At 36.4% G+C, this 18,191-nt stretch overlaps 1 pseudogene across 1 annotated transcript; it reads left to right on the top strand.

Moving 5' to 3' along the window:
- The first annotated feature begins 417 nt into the window (after positions 1 to 417).
- On the top strand, positions 418 to 15,354 carry LOC148599187 (uncharacterized; annotated as a pseudogene). Its single transcript, XR_015917655.1, has 5 exons — positions 418 to 1,812; positions 2,296 to 2,541; positions 2,789 to 2,987; positions 4,251 to 4,605; positions 13,340 to 15,354. The product of XR_015917655.1 is annotated as an uncharacterized LOC148599187 (transcript).
- The last annotated feature ends 2,837 nt before the right edge of the window (positions 15,355 to 18,191 follow it).

Raw genomic sequence — 18,191 nt, 5'->3', positions numbered from 1 at the left:
CTATCATCATTGCCTTAATTTATAAAGCAAATCACCTGGGATGGATCCAGATATTTATTAAAGGTTGCTCTGGTAAAAAAAAATGTTCCATGTTATTATCAGCTCATTTTTGCATAAATTTTATTCAAAATTAACAATGTCCTCAATCAAATGAAGGGGTATCACCCCTGCCAATGCAATTATGTATACACTTAAGTAACAAATATTTTATTTTTTTCAGTGAATGTACATACAGAAACCTTGTCCATTAGGTATCTGCATATGGTATGGAAGGTAGAAAAGACATCCGACTTTGTTCCTGCTGTATGTGCGGGGGTAAAGAAGTTAACAAAAAAATTTTCTATAGACATATGAAACTTCTTGTAAGTCAGCATGCTGAAAATGAGAAGACCCATCATAAATGCGACAAATAAATAAACACCTTATGGTACAAATGGAAAGGGAACAGACAAATTAAAGCTACCACTGTATTCAGGATCAAACAGAACATTGCACAGTGCTATTGCTGAACAAATGTTCATTCTTGCAACAAACAATGGAATGTCAAAAAGCCCTTTCCCAATGTCTCCTGTACGAGAATTGCCTAAGCCAAATCTCCTTCCATCATCATTTCAGGAAGCAGTTAACATGTTCCTCCCATTTCTGATTCCAATACATCAGTATAAGTGCTGTTTAAATGATTGTATAGTTTTCTCAATTAAAGATAAGATAAGTGAATGTCCAGTGTGTCATGGGTCATTGACTTACAATAACAATAGACTGAAAAAGACATTTCACTATATACTTTGGTTGCCATGATTGGAAGGTGGTTTGGAACAAAAACCTTGCCAAAGTGCTGTATTCGAAGAAGTTGATACAAAAGGGTAAATTGAGTGGGTATACTGATGGAGATATTGTCCAAACACATTTAAGTACTGGAGTGTTCAAAGATACAGATGAACCCCATTGTGTGCATTTAGCTCTTTTCACTGACGGTATGAATCCTAATAAAAATAGTGCTATTCAAAAATCAATGTGGCCTATTATGCTGTCATGGATCAGTCTTCCACAAGAGATGCGGTATATTCTTGGTTCTATGATGTTGGTAGAAATTGTACCTGGTTATGGACGCAAAGAACCGAAATAATTAGATCCACATATCAACATACTTGTAGACGAGCTGCTGACAAATCTTGAGTGTAAACTTTATGACTCTTACAAGGAATCACCCGTACATTTTAACATTGCTTTATTGCAGTATCTTTGTGATATTCCAGACTTCTCCAAGCTCTTTCACTGTTCTGGACACAAGAAGCCCTTAGGTCCGGTATGTTTTGTAAAGATATTGGGGTTAGAAATCCTGATATGAGCAAAGTCATTCATTTCACAAACCGGCAATTTCTTCCACTAGAGTCAAACATACGAAATGAAACTACCTCTTTTGCTTTGAAAACGGAGATAAGGAATGAAAAGCCAGAACCCTTTTCAACAGATGAAGAACTTGAGTTAAGAAGACAATTTGACAGTAAGCCAAACAAGAACCAGCAAGGGAAACTACAGAAAGAAACTGAATTTAAAGCCATGCACCCTTTACATAAACTTCCCTACTTTGATAGATCCTCTCAAATGCAGACAGATGGGATGCATACCATATCAGATGTAATTGGAAATATCCTTGACCTGGACAGTGGAAAGACAGACTCAATCAAAGTGAGGCAATGTGAGAAAACCTACATTAGATTTCCTTCAACATGGGTTGGTCAATCTAAAAATAGAGGAAACAGACTGATAACCTTCCTTTACTATGGAAAGCTGCACAGAAATCAAGAAAAGGTAATTAAGTGTACCGCTACACGATCATCATGTGGTTCATTATTTTTTCTGGTACCTGAAATTAAATTTTTTCTGGAAAAAAAATTTTTTTTTGAAGATTTTTTATCCTATATTGAATTTTTTACGACAGATTCATGCCTGCATTATACTGTCAGATTTTCAGATATTGTTTATGGTTATCAAAATGTTTTTTCTTTAGATTTGGAGAACTATTTAAAGTTAGATTTCTCTTTAAAAAGCCTGTTTTTTTCAATTAGGTTTCAGATGTTTCTTTCTACATATATTTTTTAGTTTAATAAAGAGTCAGGATGCAAATTTCTGTAGTGCTCACCCTTTAAATGGAACTCTAAATGAATTTCAAATGAATTTCAAATGAATGTCAAAGACTATTATTGTTCCTACTTGCCTAAAAGCTTATATAGTTCTAGTGCTGAAGTCATCTCATGTTGCACTCCATGTAGCTCTTCATGAACTTTTTTTAAGCCAAAATCATTTATTGCACATAATCAGATTGTGGTTTCTATTTCTTCAGATATGACAACTACTGAAACTGATACCCATCATGAAGAAGATAAACTTCCAGAAGCCCCATGGCGACTTAGTAAGGAAAGGTTGAAGATTGCTGATAACAGAGCTTCTAAAATCAAGTACCCAAGAGGTGTCGATTATACTCCAGCTGATCACTTCATCAGACAATGGACTTTTACAACCATGCATGGAAAACAACAGGTAAAGTTGAACTTTGTCAAATGTCAAAACTTTCCCTGCAATTTTACATTGTAAAGCTTACCAGACAATGTCGTGACTTGATATTTATTCTATGGTTTACTGAAATACCTTGTTGTATGATCTTAATAAGTTGTGGCAATATATATTTATATTAATGTTCCTTTAAAGAAACATTATTAAAGACTTTACAGAAAATCTCCCATAACATTTTTCATAATGATGCATGTATTTTTACTGATTTTTTCAGTTTATCACAAAGAATGTAGCAGCATGGTGCTTGAGAGATTTACTTGGCAAAGAACAAGAGTCAACACTATTCAATTTGTTTGGTGTGATCAGAACACTGGTTCAGCCAAACATTCGTTTGAGAAGAACTTTCTTGATTAATTAGAGACTCAAGTACTGCAGTGACCCTACTAGAACGAGATTTTCCATTGACATCACAGGTAAGAAAATAGTGTAAGCATTCACACAGCAAGGACTGTCACATCTAAGGAAAACAGGAACAGTGGTTCCACTTGTGTTTCAAAAACATCCCAATTCTAAATTTTATATCATACTTTATACTATATCATAAATAAAGTATGTAAAAAATATATTTTAGAAGCAAAGTTATGCACTTTTCAAGTTTTCTGTAAGTAAAGGTATTTTCTGGATTCTTAGTTTTTGATTAATATAAATTTGAGGTTAAGAATATTAACTCATAAAAATACACCCATTCTTAAGTTGATTTCTTAAAAATGTAATCCATGAATACTAGTATCAATTTTTGGGGTTACCGATACATGTATTCCAGGCCCAATCACATAATAGCAAATAATATGCAAAGCTTGATAATTTCAAAACAGTCTATTATTTGAGGATTCATAACAACAAAAATATCTGTGGTAATATACTTTATGCCAGTGTTGTATGTAAATACATGTACTACATTGCCATGGCATGAAAATAAATGTAAGAAATTCATATTTCATGTTTTTCTTTAGAAATTGGAATACAAACTTGTAAAGGCATATTGTGTTTTCTTAAATACTGGTACATGCATGTATAAAATATGTACATGTACACATATTCTATTGCCAATGGCAAGTAATTATAGTGAAAATCCTCTAATTTAAATTAAACTACACATTTGCTGCATCATATTCCTGAAGGTTTCATAGACTTTGGGCCTTTATATGATCGTTGGCTGTATCCTCAGGAGTGGGCCAATAGTTGGATAGCAAAACAAATTTCTTCGTCATGGACACGAAGAAGGATCAGTAATGCACACATACAGTGTATGTAAATGTTCTTCAGTATATCTACATTACTTAAAAACAAATTTATACTCCCATTTATGGAAAACAGACCAGTATATTTGTGCCATGATAGGGGTAAATGGATTTTTTTATTCTACAGCTTTCATAGCAAACCTTAAAATATATAATTGAGATATGACATTTGAAGTAATGTGATCAGCATAATACATAGTTGGATGTTATTTCAATGCCAACGATGAAGCTGCAGTATTTTTGTGCTGACAGTTAGTACTTAGATTGTTAGTATTTTTCATGCCTGCAATGCTATTGATAGTTTTGTTAACATTTTTTTATATGAAAGGAAGGTAGATAAGGTTATCAAATGTTTTTATCTATCTTGTGACATTCAGAATTTGACCTTTATAATCTGTATATTATATTTGAACATTTATTTGTATGTCATTTTAGATTTTTGTCTCAAGTAGAAAGTCATCATTGGCACGTTTGGCTGAACGTTTGACTGATTATTCCATTAAACAGTCCGAGATTGAGAAGTCCAAAACAGGATTTCTAGACTTTGAAGAGAGGCAGATGCTGCTCAAGAGATATTCTGAAACTGATTTTAAATTAAGTGCTATAGACCCTGTTGTGAAGAGTGTCAGCTATAAAACCCGTTTCGACAAGTCAAGCAGGAGAAATGTGTATTTTAGTACCAAAAACCAGAACTCAACAAGAACATGTGACTATATAGTGTATGTACGTTTCGGAAATGACAATCTAGTATTTAGCCAGATCATCAAAATATTCGAACATTCATTTCTAGGTAAAGTTTCTATATGGGTGATTTTTTTCTCAACATTTGACAGATATAATTGATGGAAAGACAGTGGTTCAGTTTGATCAGATTAGCAATCCCTTAGTATCTGCTGAGGAATCAGACAAAGTCTGGTTTTTGAATGTATAGACACGGACATATATTATGAAAGTTGATTATGTATGCATGAGTATTATACTTAACGTAGATAAATGTGGTACATTAAATTAAACCCTGGTTTTCTTTTTCTAATTGATTTTTACAAATGTAAGGAAGTGTTGTATAAACATACCATAAATTATAAGGATTTGATTTAATTTTTGTTACTCTGTGAAGTTCCTAATATATGTACATATACTATGGCTTAGTAATGTCGTTCCCTCTGCGGGACTCGAACTCGTACAGCTGTGACATCTTTGGCAGCACCGTCTGCTTTAAGTCCAGCGCCCTAGACCACTCGACTAGCTAGGCTATAAAAAATATAGCTTTCGCTGGCCGGGTAATTCCTCCTCGTAGGATTAATCTAGGGCTGTAACTTAGTACACGAGTTCGAGTCCAGCGGAGGGAACGACCAACAATTTGCTTCGCAAATTTGACGGTTCTAACATCGTTGGGAATTTCGCAGACCTTTCTATACGTTTACGTTATCTTCCCTGTATCAATTTTATCCGATGGAGCATTGTAGCGAATAGAGTCGTCACATTCTGAGACGTTTTATAATATTGATTTGTTGTGATATGCACCACTAATTGATCCTCTATCCTACATAATAACATCTAAATGAACTGTCCCGTACTACCATACATCGTGTACTGAGTTACAGCCGTAGATTAATCCTACGAGGAGGAATTACCCGGCCAGCGAAAGCTATATTTTATATAGCCTTGCTGGCCGAGTGGTCTTGGGCGCTGGACTTAGTGCAGGCGGTGTTGCCATAGATGTCACAGCGGTACGAGTTCGAGTCCCGCGGAGGGAACGACCAAAAATTTGCTTCGCAAATTTGACAGTTCTAACATCGTTGGAATTTTTCAGACCTTTATAAATATATATAAGTCTAAAGGATTGTACAACGATACCGATAAAGGTGTTAACACATTATAATAAAGTATATAATGGGCAAAATTTTCAGTCAACAAATGACCTTCTCCAGTGCCTTAAATAAACTGAGTGTGTATGAAAGTAAATGGTCTGTGAACACAACTCACTACCTAATCAGGTGAATACCTGTGACGTATAAATTTTTTTTTTACCGACAGTAACAAAGATCTTGAACATTGTGCTATAGACACACGTTGTGTGTTGATCTTGAATACTGAACTATAAAAATAAAAAATATTTACAAATACTGTTATAAGAAACTATACAAAATAGGAAGAACTTAATGTTTTTTTTTTGTTAATTCCGTGTGGGTGTAAAACACGGAGTTCTTTTATCAAATCCCTCCCGCTTCACTCTGTGTAGATCGCTCCAGATCGTGTTTTGTTCCACGATGAAGATTTTCATTTTGTTGAAATCATCGAGGCAGTGGTTAGGTAATCTAAAGTGTTGACTTACTGAGAGTAAAGGCTTTTTTGTTAGGTCGCTCCTGTGTCCGTTCAAGCGCTTGTGAAAAGGCTGTTTAGATTCACCAACATATTGAAGGCCACAAATGGGACAGTGGAGCAAATATATTACATTAGCACTCTTGCAGTGCACGTTGCAAAATATTTTGTAGCGTTTCCCCGTGTCTTTGCTGGTGAATGATGACGGGTGGTGCATTTGGTTGCAACATTTACACCTTTTGTCACCAGAGGAGCGACTCTCGCCTGGAGTCAAGTTGGGCTTAGATTTTTCAGCCCTCACAAGTAGACTACGCAAACTGTCTGGCTGTCTGAAAGCAATCATAGGTGGTTCGGGAAAGACTTTGGATAATGTTGAGTTTCTCTCGACAGAGGCCCAGTGCTTACGATTGGTGTTGTGGCTGTTTTTAAGGCAGGGGTGGTATGTTAGAACACAAGGGGTTCTTTTACATTTTTTCTTTGCCTTGTATTGCAGCAGACTACTTCTTGGGATATTGTGAATTTTTTTTAACCCTTCTTTGGTGGTCTTGTATCTATATCCCCTTCTTCTTAAATTGTTCTTCAGTTGACCTAGACGTTTCTTTAAGGATTCGTCATTTGAACAAATACGTCTTAGCCTAAGAGCTTAACTGAATGGTATACTCTTAGTCAGGTGAGATGGATGACAGCTCTTAGGCATAAAATATTGATGTGTGTCTGTTGGTTTTGAGTATAGGTCCGTGGAGAGCTCTCCCCCCGATAAGGTGCTGGAGGTATCGAGGAACGAGATGCTAGTAGCAGATATTTCGTGAGTGAACTTAATTGAAAGATGTTGACTGTTGGCACGAGCGATAAAATTGTTTAGTTCTTCTTCGTCATGTGTCCACTTCATATCCACGTCGTCAATAAACCTATACCAGGACAGAGGCTTTTCTATAGAGGATTCAAGTAGTTCTTTTTCAAATTTTCCCATGAAAATGTTGGCATAAGACGGAGCCATTTTGGTACCCATAGCTGTGCCATTTATTTGTAAGTAATGGTCTCCATTAAAAGTTAAATTGTTCTTTTTTAAAACCTTTGTGAGCAAAGTGACTAGGCAGTCAGTAGATGGAACTTTGACCTCCCGAGAGTCCCATACTTCTCTGCAAGCCTCGATACCATCAGAGTGAGAAATGTTGGTATAGAGATGTAACGTCCATAGTAACCAGTGTGGTGTTTGGTGGAAGGGGATTCAGAGCCTGCATCTTCTGTAAGGAATCAGTCGTATCTTTTATAAATGATGGAAGTTTTTCAACATGTGGACGTAGATGAAAGTCAACGAATTCCGAAATTTTCTCTGTTGGATGGCCGTTAGCAGAGACTATAGGTCTACCTGGGTTGTTAACTTTGTGAATTTTGGGGAGTAGGTAGAATCGACCAGGATTTTCAGGTTTGAGATATTCAAGAGTTTTAATGTCAATGTGGTTATTATCGTACATTTTGTTTAACTCAGTGTTTATTTCGTCCGCAAAGGATTGAGTGGGGTCTGTTGTTAATTTGATATAAAAACGGTCGTCTTTAAGTTGACGCTCGGCCTCATTAATGTAGGCGGATTTGTCCATGATCACTACAGCGCTGCCTTTGTCCGCAGGTTTTATTATGATATTGTCATTGGTCCTTAGACCTTGAAGTGCAGCACATTCCCCTATTGTTAAATTATCGCGACTCTCTACGTTGACCCTTACATTTCTTATTAAGTCAGATTTTACATTATCAATAAATGGTTCCAAAGTTAAATTTTTGCTCTTTTCAGGGACCCACTTACTTTTCTTTATAAACCGATAGTTGTTTTCATCGTCTGAATCACACTCATTTTGATTCTCACTGTCTTTTGAGCCAAAGTACTTTTGATCCTCAAACTTCTGGCGAAGTTGTCAAGTTCCTCGATCAGGATGGTTTCATTTACAGGACCTGGAACTGGGCAGAAATTGAGACCCTTAGCTAATAATGATGTTTCATCTTCAGTTAGGTTGTGTGATGAAAGGTTAATGACAGTGTTGGATGGTTGACTGTCAGGTTTGTTTCTTCGTTTAAAATGTCTGTTGCGTCTTTTGCCTTGTTTTTCTGATGGTGAGAATGTTATTGGTGACATGCCATCACGTTGGAATTTACGTTTCTGTTTGTCATGAAGGGCCTGATTTTGAGTTTTTGTGATGTCATCAAGACGCTTACTAATAAAGTCATGATCAGAGACTGTGAGTTCTTTCGTCGATGAGTCTATCAATCGATTAAATTCTGTAGTTAGTTTCTTAAGATAGATACAAGACCATCAAAGAAGGGTTCCAAAAAATTCACAATATCCCAAGAAGTAGTCTGCTACAATACAAGGCAAAGAAAAAATGTAAAAGAACCCCTTGTGTTCTAACATACCACCCCTGCCTTAAAAACAGCCACAACACCATTCGTAAGCACTGGGCCTCTGTCGAGAGAAACTCAACATTATCCAAAGTCTTTCCCGAACCACCTATGATTGCTTTCAGACAGCCAGACAGTTTGCGTAGTCTACTTGTGAGGGCTGAAATATCCAACTTGACTCCAGGCGAGAGTCGCTCCTCTGGTGACAAAAGGTGTAAATGTTGCAACCAAATGCACCACTCGTCATCATTCACCAACAAAGTCACGGGGAAACGCTACAAAATATTTTGCAACGTGCACTGCAAGAGTGCTAATGTAATATATTTGCTCCACTGTCCCATTTGTGGCCTTCAATATGTTGGTGAATCTAAACAGCCTTTTCACAAGCGCTTGAACGGACACAGGAGCGACCTAACAAAAAAGCCTTTACTCCCAGTGAGTCAACACTTTAGATTACCTAACCACTGCCTCGATGATTTCAACAAAATGAAAATCTTCATCGTGGAACAAAACACGATCTGGAGCGATCTACACAGAGTGAAGCAGGAGGGAATTTGGATAAAAGAACTCCGTGTTTTACACCCACACGGAATTAACAAAAAACATTAAGTTCTTCCTATTTTGTATAGTTTCTTATAACAGTATTTGTAAATATTTTTTATTTTTATAGTTCAGTATTCAAGATCAACACACAACGTGTGTCTATAGCACAATGTTCAAGATCTATGTTACTGTCGGTAAAAAAAATTTTATACGTCACAGGTATTCACCTGATTAGGTAGTGAGTTGTGTTCACAGACCAATTACTTTCATACACACTCAGTTTATTTAAGGCACTGAAGAAGGTCATTTGTTGACTGAAAATTTTGCCCATTATATACTTTATTATAATGTGTTAACACCTTTATCGGTATCGTTGTACAATCCTTTAGACTTATATAATTATTTTTGTTTGTGCTGCATCGTCATGACTGGACTATCCGATACCCATTAAGTTTGCTGGTTGGCAGATTCCTTTAGACTTATATATATATTCTTAAGGATGTTAGAAGTGTCAAATTTGTGAAGCAAGGACCCGAACTCGTAACGCTGTGACATTTATGGCATACCACCTGAACAAAGTCCAGTACGCTAGTCCACTCAACTAGATAGGCTATAAAACTGTATCTGTCCTGACCAGGTCATTCCTACTCATAGGATAAATCTAGGGTTGTAACTTATTTCACGATGTATGGTAGCACATTGAAGACAATGTAAGCATATAAAGGTCTGAGAATACCTTCCTTGTATCAATTTGATCTGATGTGGAGAATATATACGTCACATTCGTAGACTTATTATAATATTGATTTGTTATGATTGATTGAATGATTGATTGATTATTTGGGTTTAATGCCCGAGTAGCAATATGCAGGCGATGAACTTGAAATGTCGATTGGGATGGGTCACTAGGACGAAGAGATCGACAAATTTTGATTGCCACTGGAAATAGTGAAAGGTGGGTAGGGTCCGGTAATTTAGCCTCCTATGGCCGATCCCAATGGTTCCTACTCAATTAAGAATATCACAGTAGGGTTATGAAAAGTGCAAGGAAAGTGGCATTTTTCTTAATATGTTGCACCACTATGGTTTGCAGTCAGGTTTTTAACAGTGAACAGTGGAGGGAGACTATCTGTTGAGTGTATCAATTGAGTGAGCGTTACGCAGTTGTTTGCAAGTTTAAGCACTCGATACACAAATTTTGGCTCAACAATAAAGCACATCAAGACCAATCTTTGACACATTTAATTCGAAGAAATTTCAATAATGCCCACAAGTTACTGCTCTTAACTACAGAAAGGCCACAAAAGTAAAAAAAGGAAGAGCAATTTTAAATAGCATTCAATCGAATTGGACAGAATATTGGATCTCTCACCTTCTTACTCTTACTATTTTTGTGGTTAAAAATGACCGTATAACACGTAAGCAAGAAAATAATAGGAGTTACCAAGTACTCCGTCGATGTCCATTCATGACGACCCCTGACAATAAATGTACAATAAATCAACACCGAAGGCTTAAGTTAGAAATGGCAACGTTTTCGAGTGTGGATCTATAAATGTAATTCCCAATGATGTTCGATCTGTCCAATTTGTGAAGCAAATTGTTAGTTGTTCCCTCCGCGGCACTCAAACTGTTACAGGGAAGATAACGTGAGCATAGAAGGGTCCGAAAAATTCCCAACGATTTTAAAACTGTCATATTTACAAAGCATTTTTTTGTCGTTCCCTCTGCGGGACTTGAACTCGTACTGCAGTGACATCTATGACATACCGCCTGCACAAAGTCCAGCGCCCTAGACTACTCGACTAGTTAGGCTATCAAAATATATCCATTACTGTCGGTAAAAAAAATTTTATACGTCACAGGTATTCACCTGATTAGGTAGTGAGTTGTGTTCACAGACCAATTACTTTCATACACACTCAGTTTATTTAAGGCACTGAAGAAGGTCATTTGTTGACTGAAAATTTTGCCCATTATATACTTTATTATAATGTGTTAACACCTTTATCGGTATCGTTGTACAATCCTTTAGACTTATATAATTATTTTTGTTTGTGCTGCATCGTCATGACTGGACTATCCGATACCCATTAAGTTTGCTGGTTGGCAGATTCCTTTAGACTTATATATATATATATTCTTAAGGATGTTAGAAGTGTCAAATTTGTGAAGCAAGGACCCGAACTCGTAACGCTGTGACATTTATGGCATACCACCTGAACAAAGTCCAGTACGCTAGTCCACTCAACTAGATAGGCTATAAAACTGTATCTGTCCTGACCAGGTCATTCCTACTCATAGGATAAATCTAGGGTTGTAACTTATTTCACGATGTATGGTAGCACATTGAAGACAATGTAAGCATATAAAGGTCTGAGAATACCTTCCTTGTATCAATTTGATCTGATGTGGAGAATATATACGTCACATTCGTAGACTTATTATAATATTGATTTGTTATGATTGATTGAATGATTGATTGATTATTTGGGTTTAATGCCCGAGTAGCAATATGCAGGCGATGAACTTGAAATGTCGATTGGGATGGGTCACTAGGACGAAGAGATCGACAAATTTTGATTGCCACTGGAAATAGTGAAAGGTGGGTAGGGTCCGGTAATTTAGCCTCCTATGGCCGATCCCAATGGTTCCTACTCAATTAAGAATATCACAGTAGGGTTATGAAAAGTGCAAGGAAAGTGGCATTTTTCTTAATATGTTGCACCACTATGGTTTGCAGTCAGGTTTTTAACAGTGAACAGTGGAGGGAGACTATCTGTTGAGTGTATCAATTGAGTGAGCGTTACGCAGTTGTTTGCAAGTTTAAGCACTCGATACACAAATTTTGGCTCAACAATAAAGCACATCAAGACCAATCTTTGACACATTTAATTCGAAGAAATTTCAATAATGCCCACAAGTTACTGCTCTTAACTACAGAAAGGCCACAAAAGTAAAAAAAGGAAGAGCAATTTTAAATAGCATTCAATCGAATTGGACAGAATATTGGATCTCTCACCTTCTTACTCTTACTATTTTTGTGGTTAAAAATGACCGTATAACACGTAAGCAAGAAAATAATAGGAGTTACCAAGTACTCCGTCGATGTCCATTCATGACGACCCCTGACAATAAATGTACAATAAATCAACACCGAAGGCTTAAGTTAGAAATGGCAACGTTTTCGAGTGTGGATCTATAAATGTAATTCCCAATGATGTTCGATCTGTCCAATTTGTGAAGCAAATTGTTAGTTGTTCCCTCCGCGGCACTCAAACTGTTACAGGGAAGATAACGTGAGCATAGAAGGGTCCGAAAAATTCCCAACGATTTTAAAACTGTCATATTTACAAAGCATTTTTTTGTCGTTCCCTCTGCGGGACTTGAACTCGTACTGCAGTGACATCTATGACATACCGCCTGCACAAAGTCCAGCGCCCTAGACTACTCGACTAGTTAGGCTATCAAAATATATCCATTGCTGGCCGGGGCATTCCTCCTCGTAGTATAAATCTAAGGTTGTAACTTGGTACACGATGTATGGTAATACGGGACAGCTCATCTAGGTGTTGAAATGTAGGACAGAGGATCCAATAAACGATACATGTCCCAATAAATCATTATTATACGTACGTCTAAACATATGACGACTCTTCGTTACACTGCTCCATTGGATTAAACAGTCACAAGGAAGATAACATAAGTATAGAAAGGTTAAAAAATCCCAAAGATGTTAGAAGTGTCAAATTTGTGAAGCAAATATTTGGTCGTTCCATCCGCGGGACTCGAACTCGTACCGCTATGACATCTATGGCATACCGCCTACACGAAGTCCAATGCCCTGGACCACTTGACCAACTAGGCTATAAAAAATATAGCTTTTGCTGGCCGGGTCATTCAAAAATTCAATTGTCATAGTGAGGTATCTTTTCCACAAGAAATATGGAAAGGCTCAGTAACCCCACGGCGTTTGCAAAATGGGAAAATAAAGGGACAGTAAGTGTGCGATTTCGCGTCCCTCGATTTTCAAAACCTAAACTTTAAACATTCACACCACTGAATGAAACTTGATCTAGGCCATGGACATGAAATAATGATGAAATTAAATATGGGATTGGACACAAGGATAATTGGATTGACAATTTTTTATTGCCACTGGAAATAGGGAGAAGTGCATTTTAAATAATATGAAGATAAAGTGACATGCAAATATTGAAAATTGAATTATCTTATTCATTTGTCTTAATTTATTATTATTTTTTTAGATGGGAAACACAACTTCAAAATGTACAATTGCCAATGCGAGTCCTTATCGGGTCAAAGTGGAAGTGTGTAAATCGGGGACAACAGTGACGAAATCCGCAATCTATGAAAACAAAAACCATAAATTCTGTACTCAAGAAAAACATGATATGTCACGTGTATTTGCATACATTGAACCTAATTTCTACGAGGTGGTAAGTCTAGAAAAAAAAGTTTATAAAAGGTCAGATAACGTTTCATTTTGCTTCTCCCGATAATGGTGATCATTTCACCGAATCAAAGGAATTCCAACATAGAAAACAATCAAACATTATCATTAAGAAGTCAAAAGACATCACGTATGCGAAAAAAAATAAAGTATGGGTTTGCGAAAATAGTATCGACCATAAAGAGGAACTGAAAAAATTGGAAGAAAAAAAAGAATCTTACAAAAAACATTATGAGAGCAGAGCAAAGGATTATGAAAAAAAAGGACGAAATGTAAGCATAAAGAAGAACAAAGAAAAGAAAAAGATTTTAACAAAATATCGAGAGAACAAAGAAGGGCTAGAAACACAATTAAAGGAACTGGAACATGAGACAGAAGAGCTACAAGCAAAATTGACGAAACTGGACCAAGAGCAAGAAAATTCAAAACAAGAAATTGAGGAAAACTATATGAAAAACAAAAAAAGAGTGGAAAGTGAAGGAAAAGCCGAAATAAAAAAACTAAACAGTGAATACATGCAGTATGACTTTAAAATGGTCGAAAGTTTTGAAGACTGTCCTGATCCAGCGAAAAATGAAGAGGTAAAAAGTAAACCAACAGAAACGCAAAGTAGTGGAAAAGATATATTTAGACAAGCAGCAAAACAAATTGCCCTTCAGGCTCATGAGAAAATCGGCGAAAAGATCATTAAATTCTAAATAGAAACAGTTGAATACATGATATGTTTGTAAACTGAATATTTTTAACTGAAGTTCTATTTTGGTTTATTTGGCGTCTCTTTCAAAAGTGCTAGCATTTAACGAGTTGCTCATTTACTTTTGTTACTTTGTATGTATGATTTTAGTTACTTTATGTTCTTTGTTGTGTATGTCTGTTTTCCATGTCTGGTCTTTGTCCCTGCATTCTTTAGATTACCGGTATCACCTTGATTCCATTGATTACTATTTGACATAAAGTGATGGAAGGCATTGACTATTAGTAGTAATGTTAACTTATTTTCACATTGTTCTGACTGCGACTAAAACTACCACACAGTTAAGGAACGAAGAGGATGTACTAATTTAGCAAAAGACTATTCATGTACCGAAAAATGCAATTCACAGAAAACAAAGTGGCGACAATACTTTGTTTTGGCAGGCTTCTTTAACGTGCACACAATAAAACAATGCACTGCTATTAACTGGTTTGCCACGAATCCCTGATATTCGTGGTAAACAAGTAAGTGCAGGCAAAATTGTAGAAATCAGGACTTTCCTTTTATGTATTGGGATACTAGTTTGTGAAAAGCTCCTGCAATAGGAATAAATTGTACACTGTATCACCGAGGTACCCTTGTGACCAGTTTAATTATTTGTGTTAGCAAATTCGGTTTAAAAAGCTTATAATCCAGCAGCTCATTCATAAAAAACAAAAAGAAAACTATTAGTACTAACAATGTTTCAAATATTGAATTACTGATTGAATGATTGATTGATTGTTAGTGTTTAGGAAGCAATATTTCAGCTATACCCTGGCAATTTACATGCAATGGATGATAAAGTGAACATGGCATGATGATGAAATGAAAACTAGTTAGCGCCAGCCTCGGTCAAGGTTCTGAGCACTATTTAGTTGGCTTTTCGACAAGCATAGCGCTGCTGTTGGGCTCTTCCTCTGATATCCAAACCCTAAAAGGGTTTCATAGCCTTATTAGAGCTAAATATTGCTGCTTGGGCTTTAAATACCAATCGTGACTTCCCTCATGGCTTGATCAGAAAAAGAGATCATACTTTCATAAACAATTCATGTACTAAAGCCCTTCCATATGTATGTAACATTATTCATCATTATGAATAAAATTTATTTAAAATATACTGATCTTTTCGTGTATTATTGTTTTTCTTTTCTTCAATTTAACTTCTCATGATGCAGACGGCCATATGATTGGCGAATACTTTGACTGTGGCTTCGGAACTTAATCAAAAAGAAATACTTTCCATTTGCTGAAATCGTCCGTCAATGGATTGGTAGGCACTACCGGAAAATATAATACAAAAACACGCACACCTTCACACAAACAATGTTAATTCGGTTGGAAAATATTGCGGCTGTATAAAATTTTCTAGCTATAATGTCAAAACGCTGCATCGAAACGTTTAGTGTTCTACATAACGAATGAAGATCTTATCAAGATACACATGTATACGTTTATCATTTTCGTCTATCTGTTACGGTTTTCAAGTCCCATAACATAGCCAAGGCAAATTTGAAATGATCTTTGACCTTGAAGCTTGACAAATATTCTGAAATATGATAAATTCGCTAGTGTAGGATTTTTATCACATCGGCGATGTTGCGTTCTACAATGGCTTTATCGCACTGAAGAGTAAACCATGGTTTACTAGGCCGTTTTGGATTTGGTACTGTTTTACTAGCAATAGATATCAGTTTTTCGTTAAATAATAAAATTGGATCTTCAGCTTCCTTCATTTTTGTCTTAATGTAATTCGTCAAGACAGTGAGTTTCAAATGAAGGCCAATCTGCTTTTAAAGTTTGAAACGTGGTTGGCTTTCCTCTGTTTTGGAGGATAAATGCTCCAAAATAATTGGGAAATGATCACTCTCACACAAGTCTCCATGAACTTACCATGAAAACTGAAGGTAAGATAGGATCACAGATGTTTAAATCAATAGAACAATACAATCAATTGCCTGAATGAAGGACTCCGTCATTAAAAATGCACAAATTATCTAGTTGAAGGAGCTCCTCATTTTTTTTACCTTTATCATTCGTATGATTAATTCCCCATTAAGGATTATGAGCATTAAAGCCACCCAAAATGGTAAATGGTTCAGGTAACTGTTTTACCAACTCAATTTATTTATGCAGAAAATTGAATTGGGGGGCAATGTAAATGGAACAAACAGTTATAGTTTGATCAAAGGATAAACGAACAGCCACTGTCTGTAGATCGGTGGTTACTAGATTTAACTCCTGCAAATGTAATGCACGTTGTATTTCCCTTTACGGAAATTTCGGTCAGTTTCTTTTGAATGATTCTCCTGGACAAAATAGACTGAACAAGAAGAGTGAATTCTAAAATAGCAGCCTTAAAACCTCGACAATTCCATTGAATAAACTTGGCCATTATTAAGGATGACGAATAGGGATATTTTACCTTCTTTTGAACCAGAACCTCGACTCGATGCCTAAACACGCTGCTCTTTGTATTGTTACATTATTGTGACTCTCTATGTAGAGAAATTGACATAGAGAGTCACGATAATTTAATAATAGGACAAAGTGCTGCACTTCAAGGTCTAATGATCAATGCCAATTTTATAATAAAACCTGCAGACAAAGGTAGCGCTGTAGTGATCATGGACAACCCCCGCTACATTAATGATGCCATGCGGCAACTAAGAGACGACAGTTTTTATATCAAATTAACAGCAGACCCCACCCAATCCTTTGCGGACGAAATAAAAACTGAGTTAAACAATATGTACGAAAATAACCACATTGACATTAAATCTTTTGAATATCTCAAACCTGAAAATCCTTAAACTGGTCGATTCTACCTACTCGCAAAAAGTCAACAACCCAGGTAGACTATATAGTCTCTGCTAACGGCCATCCAACAGAGAAAATTTCGGAATTCGTGGACTACGCTCACATGTTGAAAAACTTCCATCATTTATTTTACATACGACTGATTACTTACAGAAGATGCAGGCTCTGAATTCCCTTCCACCAAACACCACTCTTGTCACTATGGACGTCACATCTGTCTTTACCAACATTCCTCACTCTGATGTTATCGAGACTTGTAGAGAAGTATGGGACTCTCGGGAGGTCAAAGTTCCATCTACTGACTGCCTAGTCACTTTACTCACAATTGTTTTAAAAAAGAACAGTTTTACTTTTAATGGCGACCATTATTTACAAATAAATGGCAAAGCTTTGGTGTTTCTAGAAAAGCAGAGGACGCTTACCCTACCGGTGCACCTGTTCCATGCTCCCAGTTTTTAGTGGAGTCCGTGTTGCTCATTTACTTTTGTTACTTTGTATGTATGATTTTAGTTACTTTATGTTCTTTGTTGTGCATGTCTGTTTTCCATGTCTGGTCTTTATCCCTGGATTACATTCTTTTGATTACCGCTATAACCTTGGTTCCCTTGATATTTTTTTGGGAACCAAAATGACTCCGTCTTATGCCAACATTTTTATAGAAAACTTTGAACGTCTTTCCTGGTATAGATTTAATGACGACGCGGATATGAAGTGTACAACGACGAAGAAGAACTAAACAATTTTATTGCACGTGTCAACAATCAACATCTTTCAATTAAGTTCACTTACGAAACATTTACTACTCATTCGTCGATACCTCCAGCACCTTATCAGGGGATGAGCTCTCCACGGACCTATACTCCAAACCAACTGACAAACATCAATATCTTATGCCTAAGAGCTGTCACCCATCTCACCTGACTAAGAGTATACCATTTAGTCAAGCTCCTAGGCTAATGGTCATTTGTTCAAATGACGAATCCTTAAAAAACCTTTAGGTCAACTGAGGACCAATTTAAGAAGAAGATACAAGACCATCAAAGATTAATTGATTGATTGATTGATTGATTGATTGTTGGGGTTTAACGCCCGA

Source organism: Perna viridis, chromosome 13 (genome assembly GCF_037379345.1).
Source record: "Perna viridis isolate PV_CMFRI_1.1 ecotype Kerala chromosome 13, ASM3737934v1, whole genome shotgun sequence".
Lineage (NCBI taxonomy): Eukaryota > Metazoa > Mollusca > Bivalvia > Mytilida > Mytilidae > Perna > Perna viridis.
This window is presented reverse-complemented; position numbering and strand designations above follow the sequence as displayed.